The 17047-nt window shown below is 32.0% G+C and overlaps 2 long non-coding RNA genes across 4 annotated transcripts; both read left to right on the forward strand.

Annotated features, from left to right (window-relative positions):
* Positions 1 to 1597: 1597 nt before the first annotated feature.
* Positions 1598 to 3181, forward strand: LOC139876286 (uncharacterized). Its single transcript, XR_011768007.1, has 3 exons — positions 1598 to 2013; positions 2107 to 2148; positions 3169 to 3181. It is a non-coding gene; the product is annotated as an uncharacterized lncRNA (long non-coding RNA).
* Positions 3182 to 11038: 7857 nt separating this feature from the next.
* On the forward strand, positions 11039 to 15155 carry LOC139876276 (uncharacterized). Of its 3 annotated transcripts, none has more exons than XR_011768003.1 (7): positions 11039 to 11812; positions 11903 to 12074; positions 12173 to 12245; positions 12855 to 13856; positions 13954 to 14419; positions 14687 to 14789; positions 14918 to 15155. It is a non-coding gene; the product is annotated as an uncharacterized lncRNA (long non-coding RNA). The 3 variants fall into 3 exon arrangements; XR_011768004.1 differs by having other exon boundaries at positions 14270 to 14419; XR_011768005.1 differs by having other exon boundaries at positions 14284 to 14419.
* The last annotated feature ends 1892 nt before the right edge of the window (positions 15156 to 17047 follow it).

Raw genomic sequence — 17047 nt, forward strand, 5'->3', positions numbered from 1 at the left:
TACATCACTAATGGATCAATAGTTAATACAGACAGATATTTGGATTAAGTTACTTGCTGGCTTTCTTGCTTAAATTCTGACATATATCATAAACAATAAACAATGAGCCGAGTGACAATCAGTTACGAAATATACTTGTTGGCACTCGTATAACGGAAAACATAGTAGTTGATGGAGGATCAGATTTATGGTTCAATAATACTGTCAAATAGACTTTGATTGCATATAGACTTAAAGGTTAAAAAACACCATTATCCTCTAAAGTGTAAGGAAACAATGCACATGTATGGCGACAAGCTTTCTAGAGCTTTTAGCTTCTAGCTTTTATGAAAAAGCTACTATCAAGTAAAATGCTATGTTTGGTTACAAGAGCTTAAAGCTTTTTGAGGGAGTGAAAAAGCAAAAAGCTAAAAGTTAATTGAACTAGCATTTGGGAAAAAGATTTTAGCCTTTTGTCATTTTACTCTTTATTTTAACTGTTTCAGCTACCCTGCCAAACACCTAAATACATATAAAAAGCTAACAGCTACAGGCTACTAGCAACCAGCTAACAGCTACAGGCTAACATCTACAGGCTAACAGCTATCAACTAAAAGCTACCAACTAGTTTTGCCAAACATACCCAATATCATGACGTAGATATAGCCATATATGCTAGCATAGATGGTAGAACTACACTGGTATGAAATGCAATTGGAATTAGCAACTGCATTTTGTTTTTTTTTTTACAACTGATTTCATACAAGTACTAATGTGCTGGTTCTCATAGTCTCCTACTTATATGAAAATGTGTATGTCTATGTTCAACATATATTTGTATGATGCATTAAGCGCTCATGGAATTCTTTATCGAACAATGTGAAATAAATGTTCATCTAGACCACCTATGCATCCGAGCTCTTTATAAAACGCATAGAAAAAGAAATAGTAAACACAAATTCTAGAACAACTTTCAGTCAGACAAAACATCAAACACCTGGAGTGCAACTCGTAAAACGCTGAAACTTAACAACCAATGCAATTCCTATAGCCAAATAGGCCACAAATTAATGCATCAGAACGCATAAAACTAAATAAAGCGGAGTACTCAAAAACATACGCATGATATAATCAACTGCAGCTAACGATGATTAAGAATATTCAATTATCCAATGCCAAAGATCACACCTTTCTGAAAAAAGGGGAAAAACAGTAAAATTACCTGGTAATTATTTGGGTATATATGTTAAATGATGGCAATCTTGCAATGCTTTGGCAGTAGGTTTAGTTTTTACCAGACATCCATCGGCCAGCATTCGTTTACGCTTACCCTATTGGGTCGAAAGTTTTATGGAGTACGAGTACAATATAGTGATATACATATACATATACATATATACATATATTAATATTAAATTAAATATCCCTATCCCTACATCTTACAAAGCGTGAATTTTAAATCTGACGTGTAAAGCTGACCTTATTTTCAGTGCTTCATTTCCACGTGTTAATCCGAAAATTAAACCAGATTAATAAACCTAATTACTAGAAATTTACACGTGTACAAATAAAATACGGTATACATTTGAAATTGTAGAGATAACCACCTACAAATCCCCACGTCTCTCCCTCTCTCTCTTATAAATTGAAAAACCTAAATCATTATCGCCGTCGATTATGGCTTCACGGCGGAGTAATAGATGTTGTCGTTATCACCATTTTATCCGTCACGATTTTTGCTAAATTACGGTATACATTTTATTCATTAAGCCTGAGTAATTGATTTCGTCGGCCTCCGCTCCGGCCAGTTATTCGGAGAGTTTTGAATGACCATGAATGACCATTAAAATCAATTATAAAGGTTCAATTGCAGGTTTATGTCGATATCTGGGTCACCAGATGATGAGTATAACATCAATCCTCCCTCTTTTATAAACCCTAGGAAAAAAACGATGCACTGATCCATCGAATTCTTCAGCGCCATTCGTAAGGTTTTCTTTATACAATCTCGATTTGCTCTCCGTTTGTTAACAGGTTCGTTTTCCTAATTTTTTCAACAAATATTCCACCACCATTAACTTTCTTAGATGAAAAAATTGAAAATTAAAATGTTTTATGTGTATGTAGGTTTCTCAAATATATAAGTGCATATTCAGTTGAACCCTAAAGGTACTTCTTTTATAGAATCACTGTAATTTTTTTTAATGTTTCTCAAATATATAAGTGCATATTCAGTTGAACCCTAAAGGTACTTCTTTTATAGAATTACTGTAATTTTTTTTTTAAGATCATGAGAATATTTTTGCTTTCAAATGGGTATTACTTTAGTAAACATTACAAATTTGTGCTTCTTTGATTAGAGACAGTTGGATGTAACAAGGTTTACTGAGTTTGAAATGTAAAAAAAGCGACAAATGTATTCTTCTTTGATTAGAGACAGTTGAAATGTAACAAATGGATTGTTTATTGAACCATTTACTTTCAAATGTGTTTTACTTTAGTAAACATTTATGTGTGCTTCTATGATTAGAGACAATTGGAGTGTAAGAAGCTTTACTGCTTTTGAAATGTAAAAAAAAAGTAACAAGTGGAGTGTTTTTTACCCATTTACTTTGAAGAAATCAGAAGTGTAATTTTTTTAAAGTTTTAAACTTTATGTGCTATTTTTTGTTAACAATAATATTCAGTGACCCATTTGATGTTTTTATTAGTTCTTTGGACCCATTTGACCCATTTAGTGGGGTGTCCCAGGTACAATATATCATACTGATTTTCATAAGTTCATACCTAAACATGTTGGATTTTGTTCTGCTGCTGTCTCATATAACATATATGTTATCATTTTTTGTTTATACTTGGTTTGATAAGTACATACTTATTAGTCATCAAGTTGACTAATACATTGATATTTGTAGTAGTTCTTTGGACCCAACTGACCCATTTATTGGGGTGAAGAATTACAATAGTTCATACTGAGATAAAACAAAGTTCATACCAATTTGACCCATTCATATGTGTGCTTCTTTGATTATAGACATCAAATGTAAGAAGGTTTATTGCTTTTTAAGTATAAAGAAAGGAAGTAAAATGTGGAGTTATTTTTTTACCCATTTACTTTGATGAGGTCAAAACTGTAATTTATGTTAAAGTTTTAAGCTTACTATGCTGTTTTTTGTTAACAAAAATTAGGGACAAACTAATAAAGAATGTGTGATGACTCGAAAATTTATGACCAAATTTAAACTTTATCTTTAAATGATTTAATGTTTCCGACACGATAAGCAAAGTATATGAATTTGAATCTCAAAATTTTAGAAATATTTCATGTATTAAATTACATTTGACTGCTCTCGACGATTCATGAACAATTATATGTATGTATATATATATGTACAAGTAAAAAAACGACTTTCCTACCGTAAAACACTATTTACTACAGTAAAATGACTTTGCTACAGTAAAACACAATTTGCTACAGCAAAACACTATTTGCTACAGTGAAACGTATTTTGCTACAGCGATTTGCTACAGTAAACACTATTTGCTACAGTAAACACTATTTGATATCGACGAACTAGCAAACAAAAACAGGATAAGGCGGCCATGCGATCGCATGGCAAAAACACTGAAAACTCGTGCGATCGCATGGAGTCAGATTTCAGGAAAAGTCTATAAATTGAATTCGATTTATGTTCGTTTACACACACATATATCTCTCTATTATTTATATTTATATTATTATTAATATTATTATTATTATTATTATTATTATTATTATTATTATTATTATTATTATTATTATTATTATTATTATTATTATTATTATTAAGATTAATATTATATTATTATTATTAATCTTATTATTATTATTAGTAATATTATACATAAAATATTACGACGAGGTCATGAGCGTGTCACTTTTTAAAATGGATTTTCATACGGGATAAAGCTAAGAAAATTATGGGTATTATTCGAGGGTTATGCTCGTAAAGTCAAACCTAGTGTTTATCATCTCCGTACGTCTACGTACTTTTCTGAAATATTGAATCACAATATTGATACATTGAGATCTACGATTATTTGGAATTCCGGGTTTCGGTCACATTACGATGAACAACTTTATGTGCTGCTAAGGTGAGTTTCATTGCTCCCTTTTTAATTGCTTTTGCAATATATATTTTTGGGCTGAGAATACATGCAATTTATTTTAAACGCAATGGATACAAGTACATACTTAATTCTACACTGAGTTTAAACCGAAAATCCCTTAGCTTTGGTAACTAGTAACTGTCAGTACATAGGATGTGGACTGGTGGGCGCGAATAACAGTATATGGATCCATAGGGCTTGACATCCCCGTCCGAGCTAGAGCACTAGCCTTTTAACGGACGTGTGTTATTTGAGTTTAGGACACGTTGGTTTGCGTGTATTAAAACGAATGGGGTATTTATCATTATAACGTTAAAGTTTAGTTACCAGGGTGCTCTGTTATGTAGAATCTATTGATAAACATTTCTGGATGAAACAACTGAAATCTTGTGATCCATCTTTATATACAGATTATGCAAAACATACAAACTATGAACTCACCAACCTTTGTGTTGACACTTGTTAGCATGTTTATTCTCAGGTTCCCTAGAAGTCTTCCGCTGTTTGCTATTATGATATACAAGCTATGTGCACGGAGTCTTACATGGCATATTTTTCAAGAAAACGTTGCATTAACCAATTCATCACCATGTACCTTATTTTGACTGCATTGTCAACGAAAGTACTATTGTAAACTATTATATACGGTGATTGTCTATATGTAGAAATCATCAGATGTCGAAAACCTTTGATTTAAATATACATTTATGGCGTGCCTTTTCAAAAGAATGCAATGTTTACAAAACGTATCATATAGAGGTCAAATACCTCGCAATGAAATCAATGAATGACGTGTTCGTCCATATGGATTTGGAGCGATCGTCACAGTTGGTATCAGAGCGTTGGTCCTAGCGAACCAGGTCTTGCATGAGTGTGTCTAACTGATAATTGTTAGGATACATTAGTAAGTCTGGACTTCGACCGTGTCTGCATGTCAAAAGTTTTGCTCATCATTTTTTGTCGGAAATTACCTGCTTATCATTGCTAGTCTAGACACGTTTTACTGCATTGATTGCATGAATAGTGTATAGACAAAATTCATATCTTAGCGTATCTGTTACTGTAAACTTTTCCTGACATCTTCCGAAAATTTCTCCGTGATTTATGGAATTTGGTATTATATATACATATGTAAATTATGTATTGAAGAATACCAAACTAAATTCTATAATCTAATTCATATAAAAAAAAATCATCTCCCTAATTATACAAGATGGATCCTGTATCTAGTTCAAATTCCTTAAACTCTGACAGCTATTCTGATATGGATATTCACCTGAATTCCGAAGACAGTGTAACCGGAATGGATCAACCAATTAGCCATCATCTATTCTGGATGAATTGGGGATGGGTTCGTAGCCTACTTAACTATTGGAGACAAGAAGAAGGCGATCCCTTCCATCCACCACATTGCCCTCTTGGCGAAGAACCTGAAGCACTTACCGGCGAACCTGTTCGTAATACCGTTTTCTCTCTCATTTCCAGAATATCTAGTCATGATTATATACTATCTCACATTCTAAATCTTATTCGTCCGCTCGTCCGAACCACCGATCATCCCGGTATAATAGAAGAAGTCAACGAGCTTCGCGCTCGGGTAGTGGCTTTGGAGAATATGGTGCGAAAGTTACAAACACCAGCAGCAGCACCAGCAGCATAACCAGTACCACCATCATCAACAACAACAGTACCATTACCACCACCAACAACCACATCCGCATCCCACACCTCAATATCACATCTAAAAACTGTACTTCGGATATCAACATCATACGCACCGTAGATACCAAGGAGTGCCAACAACAATAAATGATGAAGTACTGATTCATAACTTCATCGAAGAAATATTCTACGGTGATTATGTAATCTCTAAAATCTTAGAGATTATTTATCCCAGTTCTAACCGAAAATCAGATAAATAGAAGGAAGAATAGAAACCCTGACAAGAATGATACGTAAGGTACAAGCTAGACTTGTTTTACCAACAGCATCAATAGTACCCTTAGCCTCACCAGCACAGTTAGTGCTGTCAACATCATTAGAATCATCAGCACCTCTAACATCACAAGCTCCGCCAGTTCAAGAAAGCACCGTGGATATTATTACAAGTCAACAACGCGTATATTTGTATCAACGAGTTATGAAATATTAACTCATTCCCTCTGAAGAATTTATATGTATATCTTATATATATTTTAAAACCATCATAAATCTTTTCGTACTAAGCTATTAAGTATGAATTGAAAAAAAGGGTAAATACTACTCGGTTAAATTCATATTACTAATATGCTATGATGTACATCATTCGTTAACAACTTAACCTTCATTAACTACAATCTCTGTTTCAATCCAAAGAATTCCATTTCATAATAAACCAAGTGTATTAATCAATTACATAATTGATTTTACATTTTCAATTTCAATATACTCGAAACTTTTCAGAAAACATCATCTGTGCCTTGTAAGCTTCACAAAAATTCCACGAGCACCAACATCCTTCACCGAAGAATATCAATAAGAATAAATAATGAAGTATCGATTACATTAGCGAAATACTCCACAAAGATTATGCAATCTTTAATGTTTTAGAGATTAATTATTTCTAAGTCAAGCCGAAAATTAAATGAGCTTAATATGATATTAACTCATTAAATCTGTGTTATATCTGAAGAAAATATACATACATATATTTTCATAAAGACGGTAATAAAAAATTCTTTTGTACAAAGTATTAATTGTGAAATCTTTAACGGGTGGGTAATACCCGGGAAATATATAAGTTCGCAATTAATATGTTACATTGTACATTCTTCAACTTTGATTCAAAAATTATTAACAATGCTCACAATGATATACAATCGTTTTCATACAAATTCGATTACATATTGACGGATCAGAATCCAAGTCATAACTCTGAACCGGTGACATCATTCTTAGATCTCGACATCTTTCAAAGCTATATTTTGACTTCATAACTGTGCAAGATCCTTTAGCGTTGTTTTTACCGAAAATAATCTTGCAATCCTTTTCAAAGTATCCAGTTTTATCACACTTCCAACCAACTTCGAATTTTCATATTAGCCTTATTGTGACTTTGATATATACGTTCTTGTTACTGGGAAACCTTTCATGTTCCACCACATTAGCAGTAAATTTACCAACAAGACCTTCCGAAAAATCATAATATTCATTGAAACCCTATCATTCATCCACATCTTGTAACAATAATTGTCATATCAACTACCGGGAATTAGCAATCAGTATTTCGAATATCGCAGCAATTCTACGTCAAGAGTTATATATATACATATAATGTCTATCTTCTAGACTTACATACTTCGAATGTGAAGTTTCTGAAAAACACCTTAAACTACGAACTAGTTCTCGAAATCTTGAAAAATGCTGATGAAGCAGCAAAAACTGTAAACGACCTTAACAGTAAAAAGTTTGATGATAAAGGATAGTGTGCTGGCAAAGCTCAGAAAAAGAGAAAGTTTGGAACTGGAAAACGGATTGAGCAAAGTATGAAAGAGGCTGTGGATAAATCACAAGGACGAAATCTGCCTTCAAAGAATCCAAATGATTCAGTATCTGCTGAAGTCATTAGTGAATACCTTGCTCCTTACTCTAAAACCTTTGCGGACAATATTCTTCATCATCATCTTATCTTAAATATTCTAAGATATCATCGTATTTCCCATTATAAATATCCTCCATATTTCTGAAGATATTTTTCGAAACCATTCTTATCTGAAATCATTACCTCTTCGCGCTATCTGTGTTACATCATATAAGAAACTATTTTAGTTTCTAAAATCTGAAAAATTCGAAAAAATGGATGTTTTGAAGTAATGTTGGGAACTGAAGCATGAGTTAGTATAATATAATGACACTTGATCAACGTGATTATATTACAGTAAGTCATGTTGAGTTTCTAATGGAACGTGACAAAGGTTCACAGATCATACCCTCATCATGAACCATGTTACATAACTCTTTCATTCTATTTAACCTCTAAACATATCAAGAAAATATTTTTCTTGATGATTCGGTTTTTTTTCGAGGTATTCTGGTAATTTGACAAGTCAGATTGTGCCATTACCGTTTCTTTCTTAGAATATTAATTATGTTCATTTCAAAATCCATACCTACGAATTTTGGACCATTATTCGCTTGACTTAAAGTCGGGAAGAGAAAACGAAAGCATAAAGCTCCGAAATATAAAGGAGAAAATAAGCCCGATAACAACCCCGATATTTACAAACCGTGTATATAAATGCGTATAGCAATATTAAGACACGGGAGAATGAAAAACACTATAACCCCAAGGTAATGGTAGAAGAAAATAACTTCCTCCGGTGGTAGATGAAAAAGAAGAATGACAGATATGAAAGTTAAGAGTATATCAAGAATCAGAACTGGATGAAGCATTTTCACAATCTTTTGAAAGTATGAATTAAGGAAGAAGATGTAGGAGTGATGAAAATAATGAAACGGAAGTGGTTAATTTATAGCAAAATATCAGACATAGCAATCGAGGCAGATTACGCATTTAATCAAAGGAAATCTTAATTTCCTTAAAATTCGAAGAATCAAATCTTATTTAGATTATGAAGATTTTCTATTCCTTAAATTCCGGAAATCAATCGTTACTACGTCAAGAGATAAGACGCATCTCTATTCTCCATTTCACTCGATTACGATAACTTCTCTCATACGCTTCGAAAAATCGGATTGTTTTATCCATATAATTCAACGGTGATAAAATTCTATTTATCAACTCATATTCGTCATGAAAACATTTCTTTTGTTAGCCATGACGACCTCACTTAAATTTTGGGACGAAATTTCTTTAACAGGTAGGTACTGTGATGACCCGGAAATTTATGACCAAATTTAAACTTTATCTTTAAATGATTTAATGTTTCCGACACGATAAGCAAAGTCTATGAAGTTGAATCTCAAAATTTTAGAAATATTTCATGTATTAAATTACATTTGACTGCTCTCGACGATTCATGAACAATTATATGTATGTATATATATATATATATATACAAGTAAAAAAACGACTTTCCTACCGTAAAACACTATTTGCTACAGTAAAATGACTTTGCTACAGTAAAACACTATTTGTACAGTAAAACACTATTTGCTACAGTGAAACCGTATTTTGCTACAGTGCTACCGTGATTTGCTACAGTAAACACTATTTGCTACAGTAAACACTATTTGCTACAGTAACACTATTTGCTACAGTAAAACACTATTTGATGTCGACGAACTAGCAAACAAAAACAGGATAAGGCGGCCATGCGATCGCATGGCAAAAACACTGAAAACTCATGCGATCGTATGGAGTCAGATTTCAGGAAAAGTCTATAAATTGAATTCGATTTATGTTCGTTTACACACACATATATCTCTCTATTATTTATATTTATATTATTATTTATATTAATATTATTATTATTATTATTATTATTATTATTATTATTATTATTATTATTATTATTATTATTATTATTATTATTATTATTATTAAGATTAATATTTTTTTTTTTTTGAAAAGCAAGATAATTTTATTGATAAGGAAATGATACAACGAGGATTACAACATGAGAAACACTAATTTGAGCGAAACTCGAGGACCTATACTAGATATAAAGTAAGAAACTAACAAGATGTAGAATACCCTGATTTCGGAGCAGTATTATCAAACCTAACATCAATCACCATTACCCTCATCATCTACTAATACATAAAAAGGATTGTTTGTTTCAATTCTATCTTTGGAATGTGTCTTATTATTACCTTCACCATCAATGCCCTTCCCTTTATCTCTTTTCCTTAAAACATTATGATTTCGATTTTTCTGGGTCTCCACATTCCAATTTGTTTCCTCCACAGCAATATTGTCTTTAATACCATAATTATTCTTAACTGCATTTTGCTTGATACCTTTTGCTTCTGTTGACTGCCATTGACTTTTATTATTATCAAAATTCAGCTTATGAAATATCCTTCCATTCTTACCAACAACTTTAGAGCCATCCTCAACACACTGGTTATTTAAATCAACTGTTTCACCATCATTGTTGATTTTCAAAGCGTCTTTTAACACTTGTGCAGATACTTCATCTTCTGTTTTAGGTCTAATTTTACAAGTATTAAAAGAATGCCCAAACACTTTGCAATGAGTGCATAAATTGAAAACTCATGCGATCGTATGGAGTCAGATTTCAGGAAAAGTCTATAAATTGAATTCGATTTATGTTCGTTTACACACACATATATCTCTCTATTATTTATATTTATATTATTATTTATATTAATATTATTATTATTATTATTATTATTATTATTATTAATATTATTATTATTATTATTATTATTATTATTATTATTATTATTATTATTATTATTATTATTATTATTATTATTATTAAGATTAATATTATATTATTATTATTAATCTTATTATTATTATTAGTAATATTATACATAAAATATTACGACGAGGTCATGAGCGTGTCACTTTTTAAAATGGGTTTTCATACGGGATAAAGCTAAGAAAATTATGGGTATTATTCGAGGGTTATGCTCGTAAAGTCAAACTTAGTGTTTATCATCTCCGTACGTCTACGTACTTTTTTGAAATATTGAATCACAATATTGATACATTGAGATCTACAATTATTTGATATTCCGGGTTTCGGTCACATTACGATGAACAACTTTATGTGCTGCTAAGGTGAGTTTCTCCCTTTTTAATTGCTTTTGCAATATATATTTTTGGGCTGAGAATACATGCAATTTATTTTAAACGCAATGGATACAAGTACATACTTAATTCTACACTGAGTTTAAACCGAAAATCCCTTAGCTTTGGTAACTAGTAACTGCCAGTACATAGGATGTGGACTGGTGGGCGCGAATAACAGTATATGGATCCATAGGGCTTGACATCCCCGTCCGAGCTAGAGCACTAGCCTTTTAACGGACGTGTGTTATTTGAGTTTAGGACACGTTGGTTTACGTGTATTAAAACGAATGGGGTATTTATCATTATAACGTTAAAGTTTAGTTACCAGGGTGCTCTGTTATGTAGAATCTATTGATAAACATTTCTGGATGAAACAACTGAAATCTTGTGATCCATCTTTATATACAGATTATGCGAAACATACAAACTATGAACTCACCAACCTTTGTGTTGACACTTGTTAGCATGTTTATTCTCAGGTTCCCTAGAAGTCTTCCGCTGTTTGCTATTATGATATACAAGCTATGTGCACGGAGTCTTACATGGCATATTTTCCAAGAAAACGTTGCATTCACCAATTCATCACCATGTACCTTATTTTGACTGCATTGTCAACGAAAGTACTATTGTAAAATATTATATACGGTGATTGTCTATATGTAGAAATCATCAGATGTCGAAAACCTTTGATTTAAATATACATTTATGGCGTGCCTTTTCAAAAGAATGCAATGTTTACAAAACGTATCATATAGAGGTCAAATACCTCACAATGAAATCAATGAATGACGTGTTCGTCCATATGGATTTGGAGCGATCGTCACAGAATGTCATACATCGTGGCTACAAAAAGAAAGCAACATGTAGCATGTATGGTGGAAGAGGAACAAACTAATAAAGAATGTCATACATCCCATGGTAAAGTGTTCATACTGAGTTTGATAAGTTCATACCTATTAGTAATCAACTTGACTAATACATTTGATGTTTGGTTTTTGAACATTATAGCATGTATGGTGGAAGAGGAAGACTACTGTCTGGAGAGACAACCCCTGTCGCGCTCCAACAACCTAACCCCCTAAGGTTCATGCCATCATTTACTGGACTAATGGCTTCACTCTAAACGATGGCCATTTGAGAAGGCTAGATGATCCTTAAAATGCATCTTTTTTTGGAAGTGGTACAATATTTCCGATTTAACCCAAGTTTAGTAGTCTGTTACTTTGTACAAATGTTCAATTTATACTAATAAAATCAAATGTGTAATATTTGTTAAAGAATTGCAGCTATGCAGATGGGTTTACACAATAGCATAAATGGAACAGATTCAGATGCTATGATTGTTTTGAAGGTTTGCTAATATTATATTTCAATCTAAAAAAAGTAACTACTCTTTATAATTTAATTAGGGTAGTAAATGGTCATTTGGGTCACTTAATATATTTAGCCTAACCTGCATTTGGTCATTTGGCAACTAAACTGAATATGGCCATTTGGCTCCCTGATAATATTACATTTGGTCATTTGGGTCACTAGCATATTACATTTGGTTATTTGTGTCATTCGGTCACTTGGTCACTAAACTGAATCGTTGTGAACAAGCTAAACTGCAACTGCAGCTGCATTAGCATACACATAAATATAAGGAATAGACTGCATTAGCATATACATAAATATCTTGGTTAGTTAATCAACATACTGATTAGTGAAGGCTTTATTTTTGTGTCTCTCATTTATGCATTTTCTGATAATTAGTATTCTGGCATAAGCATCTTTGACTCTTTAAGTGTTCAAAAATATCAACTTTTACTAATACTTATGACAAGATAGAGAGGATGGGAAAGATCACTGGAAGTGGTGGCATTGTTGTAAAAAGAGATTTTAAAAGTGTGCCAGTTGGTTGACTTTTCTATGTCAACAAGAAAATTCTTATTACTAAAGACTATTTCTTTTTGTGTAGGTAGTTTACTTGGACGATGTGCATACCATGATCACACAATGAGACTTTTTACGGAAGTACACTGCAAGGTAGTTTACTTTAAAATTGCACATTAAATTGCTATATATGTTTGCAATGCACGGCGGGCTTTTAAAGTGTTTCGTGACTAAACTGCTATCAACCACAAACAATGTTGTACGAATAGTAACGATTACGAAAACTATTTTTTTAGAACTGCCATGCAACACACGGGCTCTTAAAATCTATGCCTCACATAAAGCATGTGAGTCTCTACTGACGTCTCTCTCTCTCTCTCTCTCTCTCTCTCTCTCTCTCTCTCTCTCTCTCTCTCTCTTCGCAACTGAAAAAACCCTGAATCATATTCATCATAGATAACCACTGACCACTAAATAATGTTATCCATTCATCATTACAATAAAGGTAACGATGGTTAGAAGTCTACCGACCAAATGCGTTGGTTTTTATTTTTTTATAATTTTTGACAAAAAGTAAAACAACCAGGATGAGATTGCACATTCGTCTTTAAGTATATGTTGGTTATGGGGGTAATTTATATAAAATAGTTCGAAATGGGTCAAATAGTCCCGAGTTGTCAACATCCTTTATAATGTGCAGATTACATTCGAAGTTTCACGAATCGATAAGCATGTAAGTACATTTCGATTAACATTAGCAAATTCTTTTCAAAATAAGTGTGATTGCTAATGTTTACTGTCACTGGGTCAAAAATGGTACTGGGTAACATTTATGTTGTTGAATATTTAATGTTGTTGATTTTTGGGTTGAGATTGCTTTTGCAAAGATGATTTGGGTCACCATTTCTACCGTTGTCATGACTTGGGTTACAACTGCCATTATATGTTTGGTTTGGGTCAGAATTATTATTACAAAGTTGATTTTTGTGTTTTTGTTTGCACAACTTATGTTGGTGACATACAATTCGATCAACAAGAAAGATGTCGACATCAAGGCAATCGTTGATATCATCTCATCAATATATCTGTAAGTTTCAAAGTTCTTATTAATGAATGAATAATGGTATTTCTACCAAACATTGTTTCAAGTCTAACACATTGAAGTAATGATGTTGTATTTTTAGGTCTTTTACTTGATTGACAAATGAATATGCAAACATTGTGCCATACTCCGTGCCTCAAAAACATCTAAACAAGTGACCGTGGCTATGAATTAAACGAGGTGGAGGGTAATAGTATAAGCTAGAACACCCTTTGTTTCTTTACAATGTGATTTTTGGGTCGGGTTGATATTGTCATAAAGCTTAAATTCATGATTATGCTTCCTCCTGTTTAACCTCTAAACTGCATTATTCTCTTCCTTTCAAAATTTGAGCATAATTTCATTGTAGAACTTAATACTGCTTCTCAATATTTATTTTCATGATTCTTAACATATAGGTCCTCTTTAACAGATCAGCCACAACGACAGATTAGCCACAACAAGTTCTATTGCACTGTGTTTCTACAGACACCAAAAGGAAGAGACATGATGTATTTGATTACATACCTCAAACCACTTTGATTTATACAAAAGAACCTTATGCCACGGTAAGTCTGAAACTCCTTCCTTTGGTAGTGCTAATAGGTATTTTAGTGTTTTTGGCAGTTTTTTTTTGTCAGTCTTGTGTCTATGACAACACACTAGGTTCTAACTTTTGCTTTTAAGAATATCTGTGTGGCACATATGATATTAAAATAATTAAGTCAATTAGACTCCAGAAAAAATAGTTGGTTAAAGAAGCCTTACCCTTATTACATCTCTTTTGTAGTCCGCATATAGATAATGTATTTGGAAATTAACTTCATTAGTTGCAGGAACAAGCTAGAATGACAATGAGGAAATCAAAAGATTCCAATGCCATGGCTAAATCTTATTGAAACAACCCTTTGGGCAGTGGTAAAAAGCTGAAAATTAAAGGTATGAATGCTTGAGTAAAGGGAGTTTCTTACCTTCTAATGTGATAACCTACTTCTAATAGCTTGCTCTTTCGAATATTACACTAACGCAAAATTATGTTATGTGTTTTTTGATGGGTGTGTATGAAGGTCGAGAAGGTAAAGATTCCGAAAATTGTAGGACTGACCATACACATTGCTTTGTAATATAGATGACAAGAATGATTTTTTTCTATCGCATTGACGTGTAGTTTTTTTAATTTAATTATATTCATTTTTTCAGTATTATGAAGCAAGTACATGAAACTTGGTAACACATAATATAAACAATTAATTTTTGCATTGTAACTGTATTCATTCATAGCGTTTACGATATTTTTTTCAAAACATTCACTTTCAATACAGATAGTATCAATAATGATTGGTTTCGTAATTGTAATTGTATCATTCACAAGAATATATCGTTAATTGATTTAACATATACGTTTCCAGTTTGTTTTATTAAGAGTTGTCGTGCAACGCACGGGCTCTTGAAGGCTAGTAAATTTATAAAGAGTAGTAAAATATACGTAAAATTCTAATTTCTACCTTTTACATTTTACATTACTAATTACTACAGTATTACTGTTTTGTCTACATCACAAATCACAATTTACACCTTAGACTTTCCCTTTGTTTGCAATGATTATCATTATACCATTGCTAACAATATTTAACTTTTGGTAAGTAAAAACACATGAAATAGTTTAATTTGATAGTCAAAAATTGAATTTAAAAATTAGTTTTTGTATCAATTAAAATAAAAAGTTAATTTAATAATTGATTTTTGACATAACATAAAAGATAATTCATGTGATTTGTTACAAAAATCACTGGTAGTCCTTGTGCTTTTTTCATCACTGATAGTTCATGTGATTTGAACTTCAATCAAAGATAGTTCCTCTCAACATTAAGTGTTAACTCTATTTGTTAACTCTCTTCGTTAACTGTCATACAAAGGTTAAACAAGTGAAGGTATTATGTCCTTTCATCACCTCTAACTTCATCCTTACTTCACCTTCACCTTCATCTAATCTCAAATTCATAAACCCTAATTTTTCATAACTTTAACCTCTCTAATTACAAAAACTCGTAACAAATTAAATAATCATTATAAAAAGTACATAATTAATGAAAATGGTCCATGTGGTTTGTATCAAAATGCTAATTTAATCTCTGTGATTTTTTTATGGAGATAGTCCTCGTAGTATGTAAACGTTGTTGAAATAGTCCCTATGACTGATGGTCGTTAAATATTTCTGTTAAGTTGAGTCACGTGCCTAATGTGACGACCCGGAAAATGTGACAACCAGGAAATTTCCAACCAAATTTAAACTTTATCTTTATATTATTCCGACACGATAAGCAAAGTTTGTTAAGTTAAATCTCAAGAATTTTAAACTGTGTTCATACATTCATTATAACCTCGACCAAATTTCGACGATTCACGAACCGTTATATATAAATAGATATGTATATATATATATATATATATATATATATATATATATATATTATAACTTGAGAATATTAATAAAGTATTAAACGTATAATACTTTACACGAACGTATTTCTTTCAATATGTTTATCGATGGAATTAGAAGATAATATCAAATAATTGATTTATCAGATACATTGTGATATGATTACGTGAAGCGACCCGTCCTAATCCATCTGGACGAATACATTACATTTGGTTACATCGCGAGGTATATGACCTCTAAATGATACATTTTACAAACATTGCATTCGTTTTTAAAAGATAAACTTTCTTTACATCGAAAGTTGACGGCATGCATACCATTTCATAATATATCCAACTATAATTGACTTAATAATAATCTTGATGAACTCAATGACTCGAATGCAACGTCTTTTAAAATATGCCATGAATGACTCCAAGTAATATCTCTAAAATGAGCAAATGCACAGCGGAAGATTTCTTTCATACCTGAGAATAAACATGCTTTAAAGTGTCAACCTAAAGGTTGGTGAGTTCATTAGTTTATCATAAACATTCATTTCCATCATTTTAATAGACCACAAGATTTCATATATTTAATTGTACACGTAACCCGAGTACAAAATAACACGCGTAACCCGCGAATTAAAAATCATTCATATGGTGAACGCTTGATAACCGACTTAACTTTAATGCATAGAATATCCCCAAACAGAACCTCTCATCTGTATAATAATAATAATCTCGAAGTACTAAAGCATTCGTACCCCTGATGGGAC

The sequence above is a fragment of the Rutidosis leptorrhynchoides genome, chromosome 1 (assembly GCF_046630445.1).
Source record: "Rutidosis leptorrhynchoides isolate AG116_Rl617_1_P2 chromosome 1, CSIRO_AGI_Rlap_v1, whole genome shotgun sequence".
In the NCBI taxonomy this organism is placed as follows: Eukaryota; Viridiplantae; Streptophyta; class Magnoliopsida; order Asterales; family Asteraceae; genus Rutidosis; species Rutidosis leptorrhynchoides.